This window comes from Petaurus breviceps, unplaced genomic scaffold (assembly GCF_028583685.1).
Source record: "Petaurus breviceps papuanus isolate PSGF00001 unplaced genomic scaffold, PetGlider_PUasm1.0 79, whole genome shotgun sequence".
NCBI lineage: Eukaryota > Metazoa > Chordata > Mammalia > Diprotodontia > Petauridae > Petaurus > Petaurus breviceps.
In genome coordinates, this window is record NW_027186523.1 from 1,466,939 (window position 1) to 1,477,300 (window position 10,362).

At 39.3% G+C, this 10,362-nt stretch overlaps 1 pseudogene; it reads left to right on the plus strand.

The window, feature by feature from the left end:
* The first annotated feature begins 2,890 nt into the window (after positions 1-2,890).
* Positions 2,891-5,064, plus strand: LOC138175723 (tubulin beta-5 chain-like; annotated as a pseudogene).
* Positions 5,065-10,362: the final 5,298 nt, after the last annotated feature.

Consider the following 10,362-nt stretch of genomic DNA (forward strand, 5'->3'; position numbering starts at 1 on the left):
CCTGCTTGGATCTGGGTCTCAGTCCTGGGTGGCAGTCTTGGGGTGAGGAGGAGTGCTGGTGTGGTTAACCTTGTGGTGTAGTGGAGAGGGCATCCTTCTCAAAGTTCCAAGGCAGAAAAGAGTGCTTGTGGTCATTCACAAACCAGAGCACAGGCCAGGAAAGGAGTGAACACCTCTCCTTTTTTTTTTTTTAAAGCAATTGGGGTTAAGTAACTTGCTCAAGGTTACACTGCCAGTTATTTCTGGGTGTGGTGCTAAGTATCTCAGCCTGGATTCGATCCCCCAGGTCATGCCGACACTGGGCCCAGTGCTCTTACTTGCTGAGCCACCTGGCTGTCCCTAAGCAATTGGGGTTAAGTAACTTGCTCAAGGTTACATGGCCAGGTGTTTCTGGGTGGATGCTAAGTGTCTGAGCCTGAATTTGATTGCCCAGGTCATCCTGACACTGGGGCCAGTGCTCTTACTTGCTGTGCTACCCGGCCACCCTGAACACCTCTCCTTTCATTATACCACCTTGGAAATACTGAAAATTTATAGGCACCTAGAAGTATCTCTGCAAATAGCTAAATAAAACCCCTGAAATTTGGGAAAATGCAGCATCCACCCTGGAATCACATCCCTACCTGAACAAAGAGTTAGAAAGTCAAGGGCTGGGGAAATGAGCAAACAGGGTAAAAAAAAAAAACAAAAACAAAACCTCAGACTATAGTACCTTACTTTAGCGACAAAGAAGATCAAAACATACAACCATAAGAAAACAACAAAGTCAAAGCTCCTACATCCAAAGTCTCCAAGAAAAATATGAATTGGTTGCAGGCCATGGAAGAGCTCAAAAAGGATTTTGAAAATCAAGTAAGAGAAGTAGAGGAAAAATTGGGAGGAGAAATGAGAGTGATACAAGAAAATCATGAAAAATGAGGCAACAGCTTGCTAAAGGAGACCGAAAAAAATACTGAAGAAAATAACACCTTAGAGGGGTGAAGTCAAGATGGCGGAGTAGAAATAGAACTTCTGTGCAGCTCTGGCTCTCACCACCTCCAATCCATGTAAAAGGTGAATGTAAACAGACTTTGGAGCTATAGAACCTACAAAATGACATAGAAGCTAACTCCCTGCTGAGGACATCCTGGTAGGCCGGCAGGAATCAGCCAGCACAGCACTCTGGGAGCTGACCTTAGCCCCATGCTGACGTTTTAGCCCCAGGGCAGGCCTGATTAACCACCGGCTAGAGGGACTCCAGATCACCAGCATCTGTGGTGGTCCAGAATTATCAACACATAGATGCTAAAGACAAAGTGAGAGATCAGTGCAGTGTGGACTTTGGGACCCAGTAGTTGGGATTGCGTAGACTTTTGCCCCCAGGGCGAGAAGCTGCTAAGGGCTGCAGCGCAGCCTCAACATGGCAACTTCAGTTCCTGGCCTGCAGAGTGTAGTAGGACCAACTGACCAGTCTGAGGGGTAACCATTCTTGCTTTAGCCTGCTTGGATCTGGATTGCGGTCTAGGGTGGAGGTCCTGGGGTGTGTGACTAGCTTGCCAGAGCATGTGGAGGCTTCAGAGAGGGCAGCCAACTAATACCTCTGGCAGCTGAAAAAACCCCAGCATTTGATGCAAAGCTCCCCTGTCTGGTAGCAGAGTCCTACTGTGGCAAAAAGCCCAAAAGTCAAGTAATTGAGTGGCAACATAACCAGGCAAAGGAAGCAAAGCAAACAGTGAAATCAAACATTAGACTCCTATTTTGGGGACAAAAAGGAGCAAAGCATTGAACAGGAGGAAGACAGTGAAGGCATAACTCCTGCACGAAAAGCTTCAAAGGAAAATATGAGCTGATTAAAGGCCATAGAGGATGTTAAAAGCAGAGAAGAGAAATGGAAGAAAAATTGGGAAGAGAAATGAGAATGATGCAAGAAAATTACAAAATGAGAGTCAACAGACTGTCTGAGGAAAATAACACATTAAAAAATAGACTAAACTCAAATGGCAAAAGAGGCTCAAAAAGGCAATGAGGAGAAGAATGACTTAAAAAGCCAAATTTGCCAGATGGAAAAAGAATCTCAAAAGCTCACTGAGGAGAATCATTCCTTCAGAATTAGACTGGAGCAAATGGAAGCTAATGACTTTATGAGAAATCAAGATGCTGTTAAACAGATCCAAACAAATGAAAGAGTAGAAGGCAATATGAAATATCTCATTGGAAAAACCACTGACATGGAAAATAGAGCCAGGAGAGATAATTTAAAAATTATTGGACTACCTTAAAGTCATGATCAGAGAAAAAACCTAGAAATCATCCTCCAAGAAATTCTCAAGGAAAACTACCCTGACATTTTAGAACCAGAGGGCAAAATAGAGGTTGAAAGAATCCACTGATCACCTCCTGAAAAAGATCCCCCCCAAAAAACTCCTAGGAGTATTATAGCCAGGTTCCAAAATGTCTAGATCAAGGAGAGAATATTACAAGCAGCCAGGAAGAAACAATTTGAATATTGTGGAAGCACAATCAGATAACTCAGGATCTGGCGGCTTCTACACTGAGGTATCAAAGGGCTTGGAATATGATATTCTGGAAAGCAAAGGAGCTGGGATTAAAACCAAGAATCACTTACCCAGCAAAACTGAGTATCATGTTTCAGGGGAAAATAATGGTCATTCAGGGGAATAGCAAGCATTCTTGCTGAAAAAAAAAAAACAGAGTTGAATAGAAAATTTGACACTCATATACAAGAAGCAAGAGAAGCATGATAAGGACAAACTGGTGCAGGAAACAATTGGGCAAAGAGACATTACACTGAAGGAGCAGAGCTAGTAGATTCAGTGCTTGATGTATGAGGAAAGAATGTGAACACTATAACTGTCTGTAAGGATTTCAGCTCACTAACTCTCTGGGAGGAGGAACAGGGTCTGGTATGGGAACACTGCTCATTAGAAAAATCCAAGAGGAGTATCCAGATAGAATCATGAGTACCCTCAGTGTCATGCCTTCTCACAAAGTGTCTGCTACTGTGGTCGAGCCTTATAATGCTACCCTGTTGGTCTACCAGCTGGTTGAAAACACAGATGAAACTTACTGCATTTACAATGAGGCTTTGTATTATATCTGCTTCTGTACCTTTAAGCTTACCACCCCAACCTATGGAGACCTTAACCACCTGATGTCTGCCACCATGAATGGAGTAACCACCTCACTGCACTTCCCAGAGCAGCTCAATGCTGATCTCTGCAAACTGGCAGTCAACATGGTCCCTTTTCCATGCCTTCATTTCTTCATGCCAGGCTTTGCTCCTTTAACAGCCAGAGGCACTCAGCAGTACCAACCCCTAACAGTGCCAAAACTCATTCAGCAAATGTTTGATGCTAAGTACATGATGGCTGCTTGTGACCCAAGACATGGATGGTATCTCACTGTGACCACTGTCTTCCGAGGTCCAATGTCCATCAAGCAAGTGGATGAGCAGATGCTGGCCATCCAGAACAAGAATAATAACTATTTTGTAGAGTGGATCCCTAATAATGTCAAGGTAGCTGTATGTAACATCCCTCCTCGTGGCCTTAAGATGGCCTCCACATCTATTGGCAATAGCACTGCAATTAAGGAGTGTAATGTAATTGCCAAGAAAAGGCAACTTCCCAAGGTTCAAAATACCAGCATAGGTGCTCTCCATTTTATTCAGTGACAAACCAAGAACAGAGAAGGTCAAAACATGACATCATTCAAAATACAGCATTTACTAAGGGTGATTAAATAATCTCCAAGCACTACCCCACCCCAGGACCTTCCAATCATTCAATCAATTACAAAGTCCCTGTTCTAAATACTTCTCCACCCCTAGGCTATACCTTCATTTAGTCCACCACAAAGTCCCTCTTCTCAAATGGAGATTAGTTTCCAAACATAAGGTCAAAAGTTCCCCACCCCTGGATCACAATTGAATCTACCCCAGAGTTACATCAAGTTTAAGCACATCACTTAATACCCAAATGGAGGTCTTTTCTTCATCTTGACAGGAGGCAAGTTCTCAGCAATCTTAGTTCCTGGGGAGACAAGGCTTAGCAAGGCCACAAGATACATTGCCAGTCCCTTCATTAATTCATCCTCTGTCTGTAGAACAGTCCTAGAACCCCTGAAAACATTTAGCAAAACCCTCTCCTAGGATTTCTGTAAACATACAACAAGAAAATCCTTCTTCAGGGCTTCTGAACCAACAGAAAGGTTCCCAGACCCCTGCAACAACAGCACTGTCCTTCACCAGTGGAAAGTATTCACTCTGTCTGCAGGACAGTCTCCAGACCCTTGCAACAACAGCACTGTCCTTCACCAGTGGACAGTATTCACTTTCTGTCTGCAGGACAGTCGCAGGCCTTCTTAGCGAACAGCCAGGTTCCAGGACTTCTTCAACAACAGGACAGTCTTTCACCAGTGGACAAATCTGGCAAAACAACATCAAAACAGACAGACAAAGTACCAGAAAAACAGGCATGTCTCCTCAGTCCTTGGCAACTCAGGGGGCAGGTCTCAAAAGTCCAGGGCAATTCAAAGTGGCCACCAGCAATTCTCTTAGTCTCTCTCTCTCCACGAAGTGCTGCTTCCAAAAAAAGTTCTTCTGCCTCTCTCTTGTCTCTCCAAATCTATGTCACCAGCTCCTCCCACTTCAGGACTTTCTTTTCACATCAACAAGTCCATCCCACAGGTGGAATTAACAAGCTCTGGGTTTTAACACAATCAATTTGAAAACCAAGCCAATACAGGGGGAATCTTTAAATGCCATTACTATCACAAGGAGCTATTCAAATGCATCTCTGAGCAGTTCTCTGCCATGTTCCACTGAAAGGCTTTCCTTCACTGGCTTACAGGAGAGGGAATGGATGAAATGGAGTTTGCAGGAGCTGAAAGTAATATGAATGATCTAGTCTCAGAATACCAGCAGAAGCTACAGCCAATGATGGAGAGGAAACTTTTGAAGATGATGAGGAAGAGATCAATGAATAAAGAAAATTTCCCCTATCACATTAAAATATAAATGAAAGCTTAATAATATCCCTTTAAATGTAAAAAAAGAGAAAAGAACACCTTAAAACATAAACTAACCAAAACGGGAAAAGAGGTCTAAAATGTCGATGAGGAGAAGAATGCCTTAAAAAGCAGAATTGGCCAAATGGAAAAGGAGTTCCAAAAGCTCACTGAAGAAAAAAATTCCTTAAAAATTAGATTGGAGCAAATGGAAGCTAATGACTTTATGAGAAATCAAGAAATTAGAAAACAGAACCGAAGTATTTAAAAAATAAAAGGCAAGATGAAATATCTCATTGAAAAAAACCACTAACCTTGAAAATGGATACAGGAGAGATAATTTAAAAATTATTGGACTTCCTGGAAGCCATGATCAAAAAAGGAACCTAGACATCATCTTTCAAGAAATTATCAAAGAAAACTGCCCTTATATTCTAGAATTTGAAATAATCCACAGATCTACTCTTTTTCCCCCCACACTTTTATTTTAGACTTAATTGCCAGAACACAAATACAGAATAGAGAAAAGAAACAAAAACATATCATAAACTTAAATAGTGGAACTTAAGTACACAGTTAGAAAAAAGCATGTCATGTGCATACCAGGACATGAGAGGATTCAAAATGTCACAATAAATTTTCATTTCAAGAAAACCTATATGATAGATAATACTTGTATTGAGAATTGTCCATCTTTTCCTTGCTTCCTTGTGAGTTTTCTTTTTTTTTCTCTGCGGTGCACTTTTTTACTTTGTTCTTTTCTTCCCTTCCCCTAACCCCACCCCCAGATGGCCACAATAAAGTTTAGATATGTTTCTCTATGGCTATATCCATGCACATATACATATATAGACATGTACTTTCCCAAACCTAGTCTACTCCCGATCTTTGTTTTTATGTATGTGTATATCTCTTGTTTCCTATCCCTCCTGCCTCCTCTTCTTTATTTCTACCCACTACTTTACTCTCCTATAATTTGCCTACCCCCCTACAAGGATCCTTCCCTTATCCTCCCATTTCTATAAATATGAATACCCTTCTATTCCCCTATTTTGCCTATTCCCTCACTCTGTCCTCTAAAGATTCTTCCCTTGTCCTCTCACCCCACCCTATGGCCCTACCAGAGTCTTCCTGGGACAGTTTGAGAAGTTTGAAAGGAAAATCCCAGGACAAGGCTTAGTCCCTGTGAAGAGTAAACACCTCCAGGCTAGATTCTGTTTCAACATCAAGCATCAAGTCCTGAGGTTAGTTTGTTTGAGAGTCTACCTTGGCCCCAGTTCCAGGAATTTTACCCCCTGGATAGTGAGGGGAGTTGGGCATTTGAGCCCAGGAAGATTAAGGGAACCTCTGCTGACCAGGAATGCCAGACCCAGCTGTGCTACAAGTCACAGAGGGAGTGAGAAGGAACCAGCACACACCTGGTGAGTGCAGAAGCAGTGAGGTAGAAAGCTGTGGCTATGGGCACTTAGAGCAGGTTGGAGGTTTGTCTTTGATTCCAGGCTAGAGGGGAGACCTGAAGATCTGGGGAAAGAGGCACCATTTCCTACCCCCAGTACTAGAGGTGATTATAAAAATTAAGCTATTGCCACAAAAAATACACAGGAAAGGAGAAAGAATCCAACCATAGAAAGCTATTATGGAAATAGAGATGAACAGGGTTCATATTCAGAGGAGGATGCTGAAGGAAAGTAAAGAATCCCCCAAAGAGTAACATAAAATGGACACCTGCCCAAAAAGAATTCATAGAAGATCTTTAAAAATCAAATGACAGAGAAGAAGAACACACTAAAAAATAAGAATAATCCAAGGAAAACAAGAAGAGTATGAAAGGGAAGTCAACCAATTAAAAAATGAGATTCAGGATCTTTTTTTTTTTGGAGGGGAGAGAGCAGGGCAAGTGAGTTGCCCAAGGTCACACAGCTAGTATGTGTTAAGTGTCTGAGGCTGGATTTGAACTCAGGTCCTCCTGATTCCAGGGCTGGTGCTCTATTCACTGCAAAACCTAGCTGCCCCGATATCCAGAATATTAAGGAAGAAAATGACACCTTGAAAATTAGGATTGGGCAAAGTGAAGCCAGTGAAATTATAAAAGATCAAGAAATGATTAAAGAAAATATGAATAATGAAAATGTAGAAGAGAAAATGAAACATATTATAAGAAAAACAACAGATTTGGAGAAAAGATCAAGAAGACAAAATACAAAAATCATTGGACTAAGTGAAATTTACAATAAAAAAAAGAATATTGATACAATAATACAAGAAAGAAAGAAAATTGTCTTGAAGCATTTAAACAATGGAGGGGGGGGATAGAAATAGGAAAAAAAATCCATCGATCAACACTTAAAAGAGATCCTGTGAGGAAAATTCTTAGGAATATCAGTCAAATTTTACAACCTCCAGCTCAAGGAAAAATATTAAAAGAATCAAGATTAAAACAATTTAAATATGATGGTGTCACAATTAGAATTACACAAGACCTAGCAGCAGAGATATTAAAGGAGCACAGGTCAACATATCAAAGAGCAAAAAATTGGGGCTCTGACCAAAAATATGATACCCTGCAAAGTTTATTATATTGAATGAAAAAAAAACTCTCAGACTTTCAAGACTTTGTTAAAAAAAGTCCTGAATTAATAGAGGGAACAATACATATATATATATATATCTATGTATGTGTATATATATATATATATATATATACATATTTAGAAGAGTATTAAAGGCTTCTAAATTCAAAATACCTATATTTTGAAAGAGATCCCAAAAGAAAAACTCCTAGGAATATTGTAGCCAAATTCCAGAGTTCCCAGGTCAAGGAGAAAATATTGCAAGCAGCCAGAAAGAAACAATTCTAGTATTGTGGAAACACAATCAGGATAACACAAGATATAGCAGCTTCTACATTAATAGATTGGAGGGCTTGGAATATGATATTCTGGAGGTCAAAGGAGCTAGGATTAAAACCAAGAAGGAAGGGCAGATTGGAGGAGGGGATAGTTGGAAGCAAACACTTTTGAAAAGGGACAGGGTCAAAGGACAAAGTAAAATAAATGGAGGGTTGGATAGGATGGAGGGAAATATAGTTAGTTTTTCACAACATGACTATTATGGAATTGTTTTGCATAACTACACATGTATAACTTATATTGAATTGCTTGCCTTGTCAGTGAGGGTGAGTGGGGAGGGAAGAAGGGAGAGAATTTGGAGCTCATTATTATTTTGGGAGGAATAGATATTATAATAAAAATAACATTGTTTAAATTAATTTACAGGCTTAAAGTTGCACCAATAAAACTACCAAGGAAGTACTTTTAGAGACTATCAAGGGAAATAGTGGGGAAAAAAAAGTAATTGTACAGTGGGAATTGTGCTTTCAGATTTCAAATTATATAATAAGTTTAATTATTCAATTATATTCAATTATTCAATCATATATTAATTTTAAAATTATTTGGTACTGGTTAAAAATAGAAAAGTAGATCACTGGAATGGACTAAATGAAGAATCAAAACAAAACTAATGCAGTAATCCACTTAAAAAACGAGCCTAATACCTAAATTACTTGATGAAGAACTTCAAATTTGACTGTAACTGCAGGGAAAAAGGAAAATAGTTTTCATATATTAGGTTTAGATCAGTATTTTATGCCATGTACCACCATCTGTTATAGTTATTTCAAATTAACACCCTATGACCTGGAGATGATTTTTAAAAATAGCAGAGAACCACATTATGTACCTTTCAAAGTTATGATTATAGGCAGAATCCTTAAACAAACAAGGGATAAAATAATATTTTTATCAAGCAAAATTAGAAAAGATTATTATATTGACAAAATCAATGAAAATATAGTAAGAAAGAAAATAATCAATTAGGAAACAATTTTTTTTTCAGTTATCTTTGATAAAATTCTGATAGGGTAGCTAAGTGGCACAGTGGATAGAATGCCTAAGCTGGAGGCAGGAAAATCTGAGTTCAGAACTGGCCTTATTCACTTATTAGTTGTGTGACCCTGGGCAAATCACTTAACCCTGTTTACTCCATTTTCCTCATCTGTATAAATGAGTTGGAGAAGGAAATGGCAAACTGCTCTAGTATCTTTGCCAAGAAAATCCCAGTTTATCGTACCATATCATAGTGTTTTAAAGCATCTTCGATATCTGACTCATCAATAAAAGAAATATTTCTGCTTGGTGAAGCACTTTGTCCTAAACAAATTACCTGAGAATAAAAATCAAGAAACTTGGAAAAATAGATCATTTTCTTGACTCAAAATTTGGCAGTGCCCAGTGTGACCTTCTAAGTGGATGACTTTATTCCATAGAAGAATATTTCCATTTAACATTTGGCTGTGTATCTGCAACAAAAAACCCTTGCTCCTTAGGTAAATTAAACCATATAGCTCCAAAACAGTATGATCACACTGCACATTATGGGAGGTAAACTAACCACAGTTCTCAGGGTCATTCTTGAAGTACCCAGAAATGTATCCTGAAATACTCAGAAATGCTTTTCATCAGTATGTATTACTAAGGACTTTGGGGTAATATAAGAAGACACATGGAAAAGATTTGTTTTCCTTTTTGAAAAACTGATGCAGAATCAGCTCTGTTCAAATTGTGGAGTAGGTGACATTCTGTTTTTACTATCCTTGCTTCTTTCCTTTTAGACCCCATTTCCTTTCTCCTGCATTTGCTGCTAATCCCCCCCCCTCATTTTCCCTAGCTAGGCTTTCAGCTAATGTCCCCCAGTCCCCAGATCATATTTAAAGTGTAATCTCCCCTAGTTGATTTGTGAGTAATTCTTGATAACCTAATCAAGTGTGGCAACACATATCACTAATATGTTGGCCATTATGTGATTAATTATTTGTCAAGCCATAAAATAACAACAACAAAAATACATGATGAATATGGCCACCTAGACCTTTGAGACTCCCTCCTACTTCCACAGTGTGATCCAGAGTGGTAGGAAAAGGTCAGTGGATACTAAGAAACACACATATTTGTGGTATTCAATAAACATCAATCAAGTCATTTTTTTTCAATGTTATTGATACTTTTCTTTTGACAAAACATATTTAGCAAACATTCACACTAACCCCTCACAAAATTCATTTCCTATAAATGGTTATTTAAAACCATCTGAAGGGTTGCAATATATCATTTTCCATCTTTGTCTTTTACTATTTGTTAACAGAAAAGGATATATGAGTAGAAGATCCCACAGAAAGATGGAGTGAAACAAATTTCCAGCCCAAGACAACCCAGCATGTTGGCAGGAAATGTCTTTTGCACTAGGGTGAGAGAGGAGCATGGTCCTAGCACAGGCTGTATACCAGCATAGCCACAG